Below are 15,156 nucleotides of genomic sequence, written 5' to 3' on the forward strand. Positions count from 1 at the left end.
GTCCCTACTCTGGCTACAGGGTTGCAGTACAGTAGCTTTATGAGTTGAAGGAATCCTGGGCTAAACCCCATTTTTTTAAGTATTGCATACATGTACCTCCACGAGATGGAATCAAACGCTTTCTCAGCGTCAAATGTAACTGCCACCGTTTTCGCCTCATGGTCCGTCTGGGAGGCTATGGCGAAGAATCTTCGCAAATTAAGGGCAGTGGAATGGCCTGGTATAAAGCCGAATTAGTCGGGGTGCACAAGTTTGGACATGAATGGGTTCAGCTTGTTGGCGATGGCTTTAGCGTACATTTTGGTATCGACATTGATAAGAGATAGCAGTCTATACGAGGAGGGTTCGTGAGGAGGTTTGTGTGGTTTCAGTAAGACCGTGATAATTGCTTCTCTCATTGATGGCGGTAGCGTTCCCCTCTCCAGGGACTCCTCCCACACTTCCACTAGCCGTGGGGCAAGAACTTCGATGAGGACTTTGTAAAGATCTGCCGTCAGAGCGTCGAACCTGGTGCCTTGCCCGCCTTGAGGTCTTTGATTGCTTGTGTTAAGTCTTCAAGGCTCAGAAGTAGGTCAACGGCAGCTCTATCTTCCGGGGTCAATGTAGGGAGCGGAAAGGAGCCCAGATGTCCTTGTAACTCCTCCGTTGTCGCCTGATCTGTGTTTGTGTATAGTTTGGTATAGAACCTCAGGAATACCTCGTTCACTTTCAGGGGGTCTACGTGTGTTGTGTACATCTCATCCGTGATACTGGAGATTTGTCGGAGGCCCTGTTCAGACTTAATGAGATTAGCCAGCATCTTACCGGATTTATTCCCTTCTCCGTATTTTCTGGCCTTGATCAGTTGTGCCATATACCAGACCTCCCTTTCTGCCAGTGTCTTGAATTTGGCCAGGGTGTTGTGTAGCGGCGCCAGAGTTCCTGGCCCTGGTGACTCCGTGTATGCTCCCTCCGCTTCCTTGATATGAGCCTCAGTCCGGGCCAATTGGGTACACATTTCTTGCACTGTGCTGTGGACGTTGGATATAAATGTCCCCTTAGTCACACCTTGAAGGTTTCCCAAACCATACTGTGGGAGCTCATCGAGCCTTGGTTCCGCTCAAAGAACTCCTCCACCTCAATCCGGAGTGGTTCAAGAAGTGAGTCGTCACTCAGGAGGTCTGGCGGCATTCTCCATAGACGGTGATCCGGTGCGGGTGTCCCTAAGTGTATATCTAACACCACTGGGGAATGATCTGAGAGGGTACGGGCTAGTATAATGCATTGTTTCAGGTTTGGAACACATTCAGTGGAGCATAGCCAGTAGTTCATTCGGGAGCTCGACCCATGAACATATGAATGGTCAAGTGGCACAGTGAGTAGAGCGCTCACTTTGACATTCGTGCAGAGCAAAATCAGCCTTTCATCCTTCCAAGGTTGATAAATGAGCACCACACACCGTGGGTAATAATAAGCAGCGCTCAGATACCTGAGGGTTCGTAGCGCTATATAAATGCCAAATTATTATTATTATTATTATTATTATTATTATTATTATTATGTGTAGTCTTTGATGCAGAGGTGTAGTTCCCTCCATGCGTCGGAGAGCGGTAGTAAGGACATGGCCTGTTTTATGTGAGTGCTGTCTTTGAGTCCGTTCGCTGAGTTGTGGCTGTCCTATCAAGTGTGGAATCTAGGATGGTGTTGAAATCTCCCCCCCATATTCTCTTGCTTCACCAATTGGCATTAGTAATGTGATGACCTGTTGGTAGAATTCTGGTGCGTCTATGTTGGGTCCGTATGTATTGACAATGATTATATCCTGTCCTTGTAGTGACCCCCATAGTATTACGTATCTGCCGTCTGCGCCCACCTCAGTTCTAGTCACCTGGAGCCCAAGTCTACGGTGGACCAGTGTCAGTACTCCCCTTGACCGTGTCGAGTAGTTCGTAGCAAACATTTGTGAACCCCAGGAGCGACCAAACAAGTTAAAATATGTGTGTGGTGTGCGTCTCCTGTAGCAGAAGAATGTCGATTCTATGCCTGTTGGCGTAGGCCAGAACTTTCCTGGCTTCGATTGGGTTGAGCAACCCCCTGAAGTTCCAAATGAGGAGTATAGTGCTTTTAGTTACTGGGTGCGACACCATTTATTGTCTCTGTTAGTCGTAACAACGCGTCTTTGGTCCTGTACTGTACTGCCCTTCTCGTTGATCCCATGCCAGATTTTCTACTTTGGTTAACACACAACAAAACTCCCTCCAAACTTGGGTAACCAAACTGTCCCTCCCATCTCCCCCCACACTCACCATCCCCCCAATCAGGCAGTGTATCCCTTCTAACATAGTGCAGTTTTGCAATATTGGAGGTGGCGCTTTCCATCGCCGTGCCCAGAGTCATAGCCTTCAATGGTGTACTGATCCTGCGGGTTAGCGATCAAGTGTTTCCAGTCGCAGTAGGAATGTTTGATTCAACATATGCCATAGCTTCTTCCGGTGTTTCAAAAAAATGGGTTCTGCCAGCGTGTTGAATATGGAGTTTTGCTGGAAACATCATGGCGTAGACAACTTTCCTGTCCCGTAGTATTTTCTTGACATTGTCAAATGAGCGCCTGACCATCTGTACTCCAGTCGGGAAGTCCGGATATATGTGGATGCGGTTGGAGTCATATGATAGTGGAGTCTTTTCCCTTGCAAGTTTCAGTATTAGGTCCCGGTCTTGGTAGTTGAGCAAGCGTGCTATAATTGTTCTGGGGGGGGGGGGGCCTGGCTTTGGGGGGGCAGCACTCTGTGTGCCCTCTCGACCAGGAATTGGCTTAAGAATTGGTTATCAGGGAATAGTGTGCATAGAAGGTCTTCAAGGAAGTGTTCCATGGGTACATTGAGTTTGGATTCTGCAATTACGACCACGCGTATATTGTTGTGCCATGATCGGGATTCTAGGTCTTCGCATTTTGCCTTGAGTGTTTTCATGTCTTTGTGAATGTCTTCTATGGCTTTTCCCTGTGAGTTGGAGGTGTCCTCCAGCGTGCTCACCCTGTCTTCCTCCTCGGAAACCCTGGCATTTACTTTCCGAATGTCCGAGCGTATAGATGCTATGTTTTCACCAATGTTGTCAAGCTTATTATTGATGGCGGCAAATCCCTTCTCCATCGCCGCCATGTAGGCAGCCATGCAGCCTTCAGGTGGATCAATCGAGGAGGTCTCAGAAGGGCATATCTGGTCTGCATCATGTTCCATACTGGGGCGGTGGCATACGCATCCATTGGGCCCTTGTTTTTGTTCTTTGTCCCCCCCATCATGGAGACTAGTGGGTCGGATATGTAGTGCTCACACTGTGTCCAGTGAGTGGGCGAGCTGGTAACTTTACCACAGATCTGATATATGTCCTGGGGTACGTGTGTGGTGGACACCGCACTCTCGCAGTGCCAGTAGCTTTTCGCAGGGGTTTAGGAGGTGTCCCGACAGAGGGCTGGAGGTTCGAGCAGTTCCAGGCGTCCGCGTGGTTTGCTGTATTATGGCTGCTTTGTTATCCCCAGTCTTTCTGTGTGGATTGTCTCAATGGGTTCAGGCCCACAGCCGGTGTTTGCGTATATATCCATCTGCTTAGATAGTCTTGCTAGAGTGCCACGAATATCCCAAGATATGCCTTGTACTTGTACATTTGTTTGTATATATTCTTGTATATATTATTTTGCCTACGTGTTCTTTATAATCATGCCAAACATTGTAATAAGCTTAAGATTTCTTGTACACTGCTGCGCCCGGCTACCCAAGGGTTTGGTGCGCATTACCAAATAAACAAACAAACAAACAAACAAATAAACATCTGCAGTTATATTATTACATATGAGAGATTCATAGTTTTCCATGACTGCATCAATTATTAATACGTATTGTCAAATAAATGAGATCGGGATATGAAATTTAGTAACAAGTTCATTAAAAGTAACTGGAGCTCCACATGCACAAAATTGATTAAGATATTTGATGCCTCGAGAGAGCCATTGCCCCCAGAAGAGGGAATGTTTTTTAAATGTAATCAACGGATTAAACCAGAGATATGATGAGATAAATTTAGTGGGGTTTGAAGTATGAGGGTACAAATACATTTGAAGGTAACAAGATGACAAAATAGTACCTGTACATTTAATAAATGTATTCTTTTTTTTAATAAGATAGCAATCTGCTAAAGAAAGAGCGGATGCCATAGCTCTCTCCAGACATAGCCACTGAGGTACATCAGTAGATTGGTCATGTGTAAACCACAAATGAGTTTGCTTCAGGACAAAGGCCACATGGTATTTCCTAAAATCTGGAAAACTGACTCCACCAGATGTTCGTGGATGCTTGAGCTTACATACATAAATTCTATGCCTCTTGGTTCCCCAGAGAAATGTTGTCAGACATGAGTCTACGGATTTGAAAAATGAAGATGGAAGGGTAGTGGTAGCATGGGTATACAGTCATAGCATCGAATGCCAAAGCATCAAATGCCTTACCATCTAAAAAAAGCATCTAATGCTGTTTTTTTTAAGGTAAAGGGTTTATTTGAATTGTATTGGGTTTTTAGAGGTTAAAAAAGGGGGTTGAGGGGGACTCCCCCATAAAAAAAAAAAAGATGGTAAGGATTTCGATGCTTTGGCATTCAATGCTATGACTATAAACCGTAGCATGTATAGCAGATACATAATAATAGGAGATACCATCATTTTAATAGATTCCAATCTACCCCACCAGGACAGAAATAAGGGAGACCAGGAATTTGTGAGCTCTTTAATTTTTGACAATACAGATGTGGTATTAAGTTTTATGATTTCTTTGATGGAGTTAGAAATGTGGATTCCTAGATATTATAAACCATTTGGGGACCATTTCATTCCTGATGCAAGGATGTGATGCTTTGTACAGTGTACTTTTAGGAATAGAATTTCTGATTTGTCCACATTCAATTTATATCCTGATGCTAGGGAGAATACAGAGATGTTATTCAAAAGAAATGGTATGGAGGTTTTTTAATAATAACAAGATATCATCAGCATAAGCTGCAGTTTTAATGTGTACATCGCCACATGGTATTCCCATTATGTTTTCATTTAGCCTAATACTTTCTAGGAATGGTTCCACAGCTAAAATGAATAGAAGTGGGGAAAGTGGACAGTCCTGATGTGTACCTTTAAAAAGGGGAATGTAAGGGGACATTTGTCCATTAATGAATATGGTAGTTCTGGGATTAGAATAGAATATTCTTATAAGGGAAATAAAACTAGAATCAAAACCATGCCACTTACGGGCTTCAAACATATAACTCCACTCCACTCGATCAAATGCTTGATCTGCATCAAGAGATATTGCAGCAAATGGGTCATTGGATTTATGAATATGGTCTAATGGATTAAGGAAAAGTCTTATATTTGAGGAAGAGAGCCTACCCTAAATATAACCCACTTGATCATGTTTAACTTGCTTATTTAATAAGGGGAGAAGTCTATTCACTAACATTTTAGCAAAAATCTTGCAATCAGTATTGATGAGAGATGTAGGCCTGTAGCTTTGAGGCAGCTGCCTTTATTAATCTCCTCCAGGGGTATAGGGTTACTAAGCATCTGCATGTCGATCTTTGGGTAGGTGGAGTGAGGTATGCGCTGAAGGAATTCCTCTATATGAGTGTTATTGGGAGGTGCTTCTGATGTATATAGCTTTTGATAGAATGCAGTAAAGACTTTAATAATATCTTTGTACGAGAAGACCCTATTGCTGGTTAGATCTTTAACAACCGCGATTCTGGCCTTTTCCCTTTTAAATTTGAGGTATGATGCAAGGGACTTACTAGATCTGTTAGAACATTTTAGGAGGTTTTCACAAGAATACTCTGTGGCAAGTTTATTTTATTGTACTCTCAGTTTAATAATATTGTTTAGAATAGCTTCTGAGTTAGCACGTGCATATAGGGATTCTTGAGTTTTGAGTTGTTTAAGAATGTTGTCCGACTCTTGTTTAAGTAACTTTTTCTTTCTTGCAGCAAATGATATAATAGAGCCACGAAGAACTGCTTTATAGCAATCCCAATGGTTGGTTATGATACTGTCCCGAGTTCTATTTTCTGCAAAAAATAGATGATGTTGTTGGGTTATATAAGAAGTGAACGAGTCATCCATTAAAAGGGACAAATGGAGTTTGCGGTCAAGTGAGTCGGATGTTTACTGGTGCATGATCAGAAAGCGTAATGCACTCAATATTGGCTTGCATTAGGGAGCTGGACATGGATTTTGATATATATATATGTAACCAAGTCTAGAAAAAGTTTTTTGAGGATTAGAGAAAAAGGTGTAGTTTAAATCTGAGGGGTGAGTAATGCACCAGGTGTCCATGATTCCTAATTCAAGTATTAAATTAACAAATTGTGTGTGGGATTTGGTCTTTTTGAAACAATTGGATTTTCTATCGAGGAATGGATCAACAATCCTGCACTTAAAACTCTTATTCACAAGAATCGCCACCCAATTTTTCTTACCATCAGTTGCACTAGAGAAAATCTGCCCGACCCAGTACCGTTTAAGTTTGGCAGCTTCTGCTTGTGATAAATGAGTTACTTGGATACATGCTATTGACGGTTTAGTTCTATTGAGGTGTGAAAGTATTTTCTGTCTCTTAATAGGATTATGTAATCCTTTGACATGCCAAGTTGTTATATTAAGAGTCATGATTTAGAGCAGGATGATTTCCGTATAGTGATATTATAGCATAGTACAAATGATCAATATGGTGACAACCGTCAATGTAATAACAACTGGAAAGATTATTTGTGGACCATCCATAGATGGAAATTGATAGATCTATGCATAGGGTAGGAACATGAAGGGGAAGATACAAGAGGGATGTGGGGAGACAAACAGAATCAACATGGATATATATAGAATATAACAGGGAAACCTTGAAGAAGTATGTGGCAAAACAAAAACAGCCACAGCAAACCATGTTGAAGAAAAATGGAAAAAGATGTGGGGGCTAGAGGGCTACAGAGGTGACACCCCACATTCAGGTGAAGTGAAAAAGTTATATCTTGCAATCATAGTGATCTTATCGGTTAAAGTAATCAAGTGGGCGCTGTTGATGTGTCTATTTCATCCTTTTTATAGTTTTGAATAAAGTGCCTTAATTCAGCTGGATCTTGAAAGTTGGATGTACAGCCATTGAGGGTGACTTTAAGAGTAGCTGGATGTATAATTCCATTTGTGGCGTTTAGTTGTTTTAACGCAGGTCTCAAGGTAAGTAACTGTTTCCTCCTTGAGGCTGTAGCATTTGAAACATCTTGAGAGATGAATATTTTCCTGCCATTCCAGAAGAGCTGCTTTACAAGCTTAACTTTCTCCATTATAAGCATTACATGTGTGTAATCTAGAAGAACAAAAATTAGAGTTCTGGGGGGATTGTTGGAAGGCTGTATATTTTTAATAGGACCAATGCGATGATCTCTTTGTATATTAAGTTGTGTTGATGCTGGTAGATCGAGGAGTTTTCTGAGCATTGCATTTAGGAATACACTTGTGTTGTCTTCTTTGGTACCTTCCAAAAGGCCAATAATGTGAAGATTGTTCCTCCTATTGCGGTTTTCAAGATTTTCTGTCTGTTTTTGCAGGAGTTTGACAGAGCTTTCCAACATTTGAACTTTACCAACAACATCTTCTGCGTCACCAACCCGTCTCTCAACCTCTGTGATTCTTAAATCAAAGGCGGACCATTTATCATTAAGTTGCTGTAACCTAATATTTGTGTCCTCCATGAAAGGTTTCAGCGCCCTAATTTCACTAAGAATAGCTTGCATCCCTGGGTCTAAGGGATCATCTTTAGGTGGTGGTGAATCACTCTTCTGCCTCTTAAGAGTATTGGACGGAGATCCAGCAATGTCTTTCTGTTGGTTCTTTTTAGATGCCATTATAATTAGGTGCGTAGTGATGATAAACACCCACTGAGTGGGGCGTACCGGCCACAAAAGAAACAGATGACGTTGAATTTAGGTTGCACCAGTCTGCTCCTAGCACAGGATGTGTAGCAATATATCCAACAATAATAATGATTATTGAATGATTATTCCAAGATAATCTGTGAAAAAGTTCCTACGTTTCTGTAACTATTCAATAAATAAGAGTGTTCTGATGTATGAGGAGCAAGATTACATATAATTGGGCTACAGCACACAAAATGATCAAAAATAATCTTTTAAGCTGTCAAACAAAGCAAGAAAATCCATACACATGTGTTTAAACTAACATTTCTTGTAAAAGAGAACTTGTTGTTAAAGAAATGTGTTACCAGGGAGTTAGCGCTCTTCACGCAGTACCTCTCCCGACCAGCTGACAGGAGACATTGGATACATTTCTTATGGGACTCCGCTGTCACAGGCCTCGCCCACGGAAGTCTCCAATCTTGAAGGACAAGTCCACTCGACACCTCACGGAAACGCCACGGACCACCAGGAACACACAAAGAGGTTAGTAATGCACAAATAAAGCTTCATCAGGCTTTATAATGTTATAAATGATCACTACAGCAGGATTGCATGGGTCAGGCTTCCGCTCACATCAGCACCTAGCCACGCCCCCCGTATGGTTGGTCTTAACAAGCTCCTTTGTGCAATGGTATCTAGGCTTTGTCCTGCCCCTGTTGCACTTTGTTCAGTTCAGGTTAAAGTTTTACTCAGTTACTCCATTAACAATACACACATAATAAAATAATTCACATTAAACTCAAATTTTTTACATACCAAATTAACAACTTGTTTAAAACCATTCAATTAAAAACAAAGTAAAATATAAACCCCTATAAACACATGGTTCTTCGAGTTTCACTCACAAGCAACAACCGATTTATGGTAGATTAGACGCTATTCCCTTTGACATAATTTGTGTTTTAAGTAATCTTATATTTAAAGCCATATCCAGGAACTTAGTTGAATCAAAAGACACTTGTGGGTCAGCACAGTTAAACATTAAAACCATTGATTCTCTGCAAGATCTGATGTTATGATCCGGGAAGTGTGGTCTTAGCCAGGCCATCCTCTCGGCTTTTTAAAATGGGCAAACCAAAAGAAAGTGCTTCGTCCAACCCCAGGCTGCACAGACATTTTGATGAGGCCTTGCACCAACTGGTTCTTTTAGCAAGCGTAAACAAGTTGAGCCTGGTCATAATCAGTAGCCTGATAAACAGTAGCCTGAGGCCAGCAATGGATCTGGGAGCTCTATGTTTGGCCTCAACATACAAAGCGATTGAGGGCAAAGATTTGACACTATCCGCATCCACTGCCAACACACTTTCTGTAGAACAACATTTGATTTCTGATTTCAATTGAGCTAAATCAGTTTGACAGTAATCAACCCCTTTTTCAGCTGAGAATCTATCCCAAACACAGCTCCCTTTCTTGAACAATGCAAATTTGTCAGAGCCTGGGATAGTCGCCATTGCTGCAAAGCGAGACAAGGCATTTGAATTGTTTGAATACCCCAATTTTAATTTGGAGAAGTACATTAGGCGCCTGCTCTGTGCTATCGAAGTGATACTCTGTATGCCTAACTCGATTCTTAATGCACTTCTCGGGCACTCTGGTGGTAAGCCCAAGGTCCAGTGTGTTTGGACTGTTTGCAGGGGCTTAAAGTTACTGTATCCCCAGATATCACTGCCATACAATATCTGTGATGATACCTTAAGTTTGAAAACTTCCATGCACTTATCCAGCTCCATATTTAAAATAAAATCTCTGTAGCCATTTAAGTCTGAACTTTGCACCATCTGCTTGTTGGTTAATGTGTCCTGTCAAGAGACCTTCCCTAGGTAAACATATGAGTGTCATGCGCTGCAGACCTTGGTCGCTATGGTCTTCCTGGCGCAGGTCACATCGTTTGTTGAATCACGCTGTACCTCCCAACATGTTTCCCGCAGCGGCACATCTAACCTCTACTTGCCGGTCTAGTCTTTGCAAGCGGCCATCTTGGATCTCTCTGCATTTCCGGGTACCGCATACATCAAGCGGTGCTGCTGGCGATCACATTGCATTTCAACACTAGGTATGTGATTACCTAGATCAACACCCCTTTTCTCCTTGTTCCTGCCTTCTTACTAGTTAGATTTTACCTGGTTCTTCTCTCCGCGTTCCAAATTGCCACAGTGCTTTCCTTTTGATTCCGTTCTCCTGGCCTTAACCATTTGCTGCCATTACCGTAACTTTGCTTTCTACTTGTTTGTTTACCACAAATCCTTGCTGCTACCTTTTCTTTGTGGAAACCTTGCCATCCTTGAATGGTTACTTAAAGGCAATATTAGGATTGTTCAGCCTCTGAACATCTATGTGCTCTTCATTTTGTTAGAGCATCTCCTACTACCAAAAGAACACCTGCAGGTTTTATCCCTTATCAACTGTTTTTCCTGCCTTCCAAACAGGCAACTACTCTGGGGGTTATTCTGCCTGTTCGACAGATTGAGGTGCCCAGACGTTATTCATTTAATGGAACCAATGCATGAGTTGCTGCAAGGTATGCAAGTGTTATGGATTATAAGTACTGAGGTACAAAATCTCAAGGCAGAGAATGCTGCCCTAAGACAATTAGTCCTTAATAGAGAGGTTTTTGTTCAGGAGTCTCCTTTAACCGGATCGATCATAGAGAAGTATGAGGCTCACCTAAGAAAATAAAGACCTTTCCTGACACTTGTATGATTCAATTTACATTTAAACCGCACTTACATGCCACAGATCGAACTTAGGTTGGATTTTTGGTTTCCCACCTTACTGGGAATGCATTAACTTGGGTAACCCCAATAGTGTCAGCTGGAGATCCCTTATTGGACAGCTATCTTAGTTTCCTCACAACCTTTAAGGCAATGTTTGACCAACCCGAAGTGGCATTTTCCGCACAAGAAAGGTTTCTGGATTACCAACAAGGATCCCAGAACGTGAACACATATGTGACCCGATTTAAACAATTAGCAAAGGAAGCAGACAGGTGCCTGTTTGATATCGGTCCGTCGCGGTATCAATGAAGAGATCAAAGATGTGCTAGCAAGAATATCCAGACCTCGCAATTTCCAGGCTTTGGTGGACACATCTTTACAGAATGGCTACCGCGTCCAAGAGAGAAAGTCTGAAAAAAGGAAATTTCAATATAGTATGTCCAGACAATCGTTTCCAGTTCCGAATCAACCTCAGATTCCACCATCCAGAACTGCTTCATCAGGCGAGCCAGAACCCATGCAATTGGTTTCAGTCAGAGGAACCCTTAACCGAGAAGAATGGAACTGTAGGATTGAAAAAGGCTTATGTTTGTATTGTGCCTCCTCCTCTCTCACCTTGTATGCAATTGTCGCATAACACCCCCAAGAAAGTCGGGAAATGCCAACTCCTGTTTCTGAATGGAGCAAAGAAGCGGGAGAACGCCACAGACTACACCCTGAATCCTTCAAATCAAGTCTTGCATACCCCATTAGTGGTCTTGAAAATCTCAGTCTTTTTAAAAGATCAAGATCCTGTTGAAGAATTAGCATTAGTGGACTGCGGAGCAATGGGTTTATTCATGGATGAAGACTGGGCAAACAAGTACTTGATACCCATTCATGAAAAAAACGACGGCACAAACCGTGGAAGGCATGTATGGTCATCCCTGGTCATGTGGCCCTAGCATTGAACAAACCAAGATGGTTGGCTTGAGAATAGACCATCATGTCGAGTTGCTACACTTTGATTTGAATAGGGCGGCACACTACCCTCTGGTCTTGGGTAGACCATGGTTACAACAACATAATCCATATATAAACTGGACCTCTGGCACCCTGTTTCTAGGCTCAGAATTTTGTTTATGCCAAAGACTCAACGAACACATGGACATCCTTGTTACCAAATCCATTGAAATAGAACCATCCAAACCACAATCACTTGCCCATGTACATCTGGTAACTAGGGAATACCATGAATACCTTGATGTCTTCTCGTACTCAAAAGAAAAAGACTTACCTCCTCACTGTCCAGAAGATTGCACAATCGAAACAATACCCAAAGCAATAATACTGTTTGGAAGGATGTTCATTTTATCACCTTCTGAAAAATTGGCCTTGCTTGAATACCTGGATCTTAATCTAAAACATAAGCTCATTAGACCATCTAAATCGTCCGCAGGCACCTCATTGTTCTTCGTTCTGAAGAAAGACACTACAGAATTATGCCCCTGTTTGGACTATCGCGGCCTGAATCAGGTAACCCTCAAGGACAAGTATCCTTTGCATTAATCTCGGATATACTGGAAGTTTTAAGGGGTGCTGTTGTTTTCTCTAAACCTGACCTCAAAGGTGCCTATCACCACCTACGGATAAGAGAAGGTGATGAATGGACAATGGCTTTCTGAACAACTTATGGGCATTACGATTACTTAGTAATGGCCTTCAGCCTTATGAACAGCCCAGCCGTTTTCCAATGCTTTCATGGATCAGGTTTTTTGTGATATATTGTTGCAAAACGTCATTGTCTATCTTGACTATATACTCACATTTTCCAGGTCACTGCAGGAGCAAACAGATCAAGATTTAAAAAAAAAGTGTTCTCACCTACAGGAACATCATTTGGTGGCTAAACCAGAAACATTTCTTTTTAACAGTCCAACAGTCCAGTCGGTCATTATCTAGGCTACGTTATCAGCAACCCAGGTATTGCTATAGATTCACAAAACATCACCGGCATAACTGAATGGCCACAACCACGTTCAGTGAAACAAATCCAGTCCTTTTTAGGTCTAGCCAACCTTTATCGGAAATTCATCCCAGGATTTTCCAAAATAACATTACCTATCACCCATTTATTAAAGAAAGATGTACAATTCCAGTGGAAAGTAGAACAAGAAAAGGCCTTTCAGCATTTGAAGACTTTGTTCACCGAGGCTCCTGTTCTACTACAACCCGATACCGCCAAACCCTTCAATGTGGATACTGATGCCTCAGACGCAGGCCTAAAGCAATGCCCTGAAGACGGAGAAGAATAGCCATTGGCGTATCTTTCAAAAACCCTAACTGAAAGTGAAAGAAATTATTCAGTCTTGGAGAAAGAATTGCTAGCCATACATCAATCTTTCCTCTAATGGTGCTACTTGTCATTAGGGGCATGTCACCCGGTACTAATAAGGACAGATCATAGAAATCTCCAGGTACTTCAATCCTTGGAATGTAGAAACAGCAGACAGGTCAGATGGGCCTATTTTTTGTGCAGTATCCATTCCACCTTACCTATGCACCTGGAAACAAGAACATCATTGCAGACACGTGGTCTAGAAGGCCTAATTTCATGCAGCAGCAGCAGGAAAATAACTACTGAAAGGTCTTTCATGAGAAGGCATTCCTAGGTCATGCGGAAAAAGTCTGTCGGAGAGTAAAAAACAAAACTGCACCTTCTCAAGGATGGCAATTGTTTCTACAAACCAATCCCTGGAAATTGCTTAAAAAAGATGATCTTCTCTCTAAGGAAAAACAATTATACCTACTTTCAAAACAAATTCAAGATTTAGCATTGCATCTTTGTCACAATTTGTTAACAGCTGGACATTGAGGAAACTTAACATTTCTAAAGAATGTACAACAGCATTTCTAGTGGCCAATCATGAATACAGATGTAAAGAACCATGTTCGGACCTGTGCTATGTATGCCCAATACAAATATTCCTCGAAGAAACCAGTAGGGTTGCTACAACAACCTCTCTTACCTACCAGACCTTGACAAGTCATTACAAACGACTTCATAGTTGAACGTCCTCCTTTTTAAAGGATGCGCTGCAATAATGGTCTCTTTTGACCTGTTTTCCAGATTGGCACATTTTACTCATCTTTCCAAACTACCCTCTGCGGCGGAAATGGCTCTTGTTTTTCTCACTGATCTTTTCCATCTACTTGGGCTCCCTACCCCTATTATATTGGGCAGAGGCCGCCAATATGTATCCATATTCTGGGCTCAGCTTTGCAAGCTTTTGGGAATTCAAAGAGTGGCATCATCTGGTTATCAACCCCAGTGTAATGGAGTCACGGAACGAGTGAGTCAAACACTGAAGCAATAGCTACACTGTTTTTCTACTCAGGATCACAATGACTGGGTAATGCTGCTACCAGTGGGGGAATTTGCATACAACCTAACGCATAACTCTTTGAAAACCAGTCCTTTCCACTGTACCTATGGATTCCATTCCACTGTTCTTCCTTCACTGGATATCCCTCATTCTGATGTACCATTAGTTGATCAGTGTATTTCAGATCTGTCCTCTGTACATTGGAATACTTTGGAAAATCTAAAAATGGCTCAAGATACCACAAAGCGATTTCTTGACAAAAAGTGTTCACCCGGTCCTGAGTACAAATTGGGGGATAAAGTATGGCTCTCAGCAAAATATCTTCCAAAACATATTAAACCATCCAAACTTTCTCCCAGGTATTTTGGACCTTTTACCATTCAACAAATCATCAATCCCGTAGTTTTTCGCTTAGCGTTGCCTTCTTCCTGGAGGAGAATGCATCCAGTGTTTCATATTTCCCTTCTTAAACCATTTTTTACCCCTTCTGCAAGACAAGTTTCTACTCCACCTCCAATTTTTTTTGGCAGATCAACAATTGGAATACGAAGTATCTTGTATTTGCCACTCCAAGTACAATCGGGGTCGTCTTCACTACTTGGTCAAGTGGAAAGGCTATCCGCCGAGTGAAAGGTTGTGGGAACCTCATTGTAATATTCATGCCCTGAGACTGTTATGTAGCTTTCACTGTCTGGACCCTGGAAAGCCTGGAGGTGTTGGCTTATGGAGGGGGGCATACTGTCATGCGCCACAGTCCTTGGTCACTATGGTTTTCTTGGCATATGCCACGTCGTTTGTTGAATCCCGCTATGCCTTCCAACATGTTTCCCACAGCAGCATTTCTAGCCTCTACTTGCCAGTCTAGTCTTTGGAAGCAGCCATCTTAGATCTCTCCGTACTCCCAGATACCACATACATCAAGCAGTGCTGCTGGTGATCACATCGCGTCTCAACACTAGGTATGTGATTACCTAGATCAGCATCCCTTTTCTCCTTGTTCCCTCCTTCTTAATAATTACAGTTTTCCGGGTTCTTCTTACCGCGTTCTGCATTGCCGCAGTGCTTTCCTTTTGCTTCTGTTCTCCTGGCCTTAA

This window comes from Ambystoma mexicanum, chromosome 9, assembly GCF_040938575.1.
Source record: "Ambystoma mexicanum isolate Mex_15411 chromosome 9, UKY_AmexF1_1, whole genome shotgun sequence".
In the NCBI taxonomy this organism is placed as follows: Eukaryota; Metazoa; Chordata; class Amphibia; order Caudata; family Ambystomatidae; genus Ambystoma; species Ambystoma mexicanum.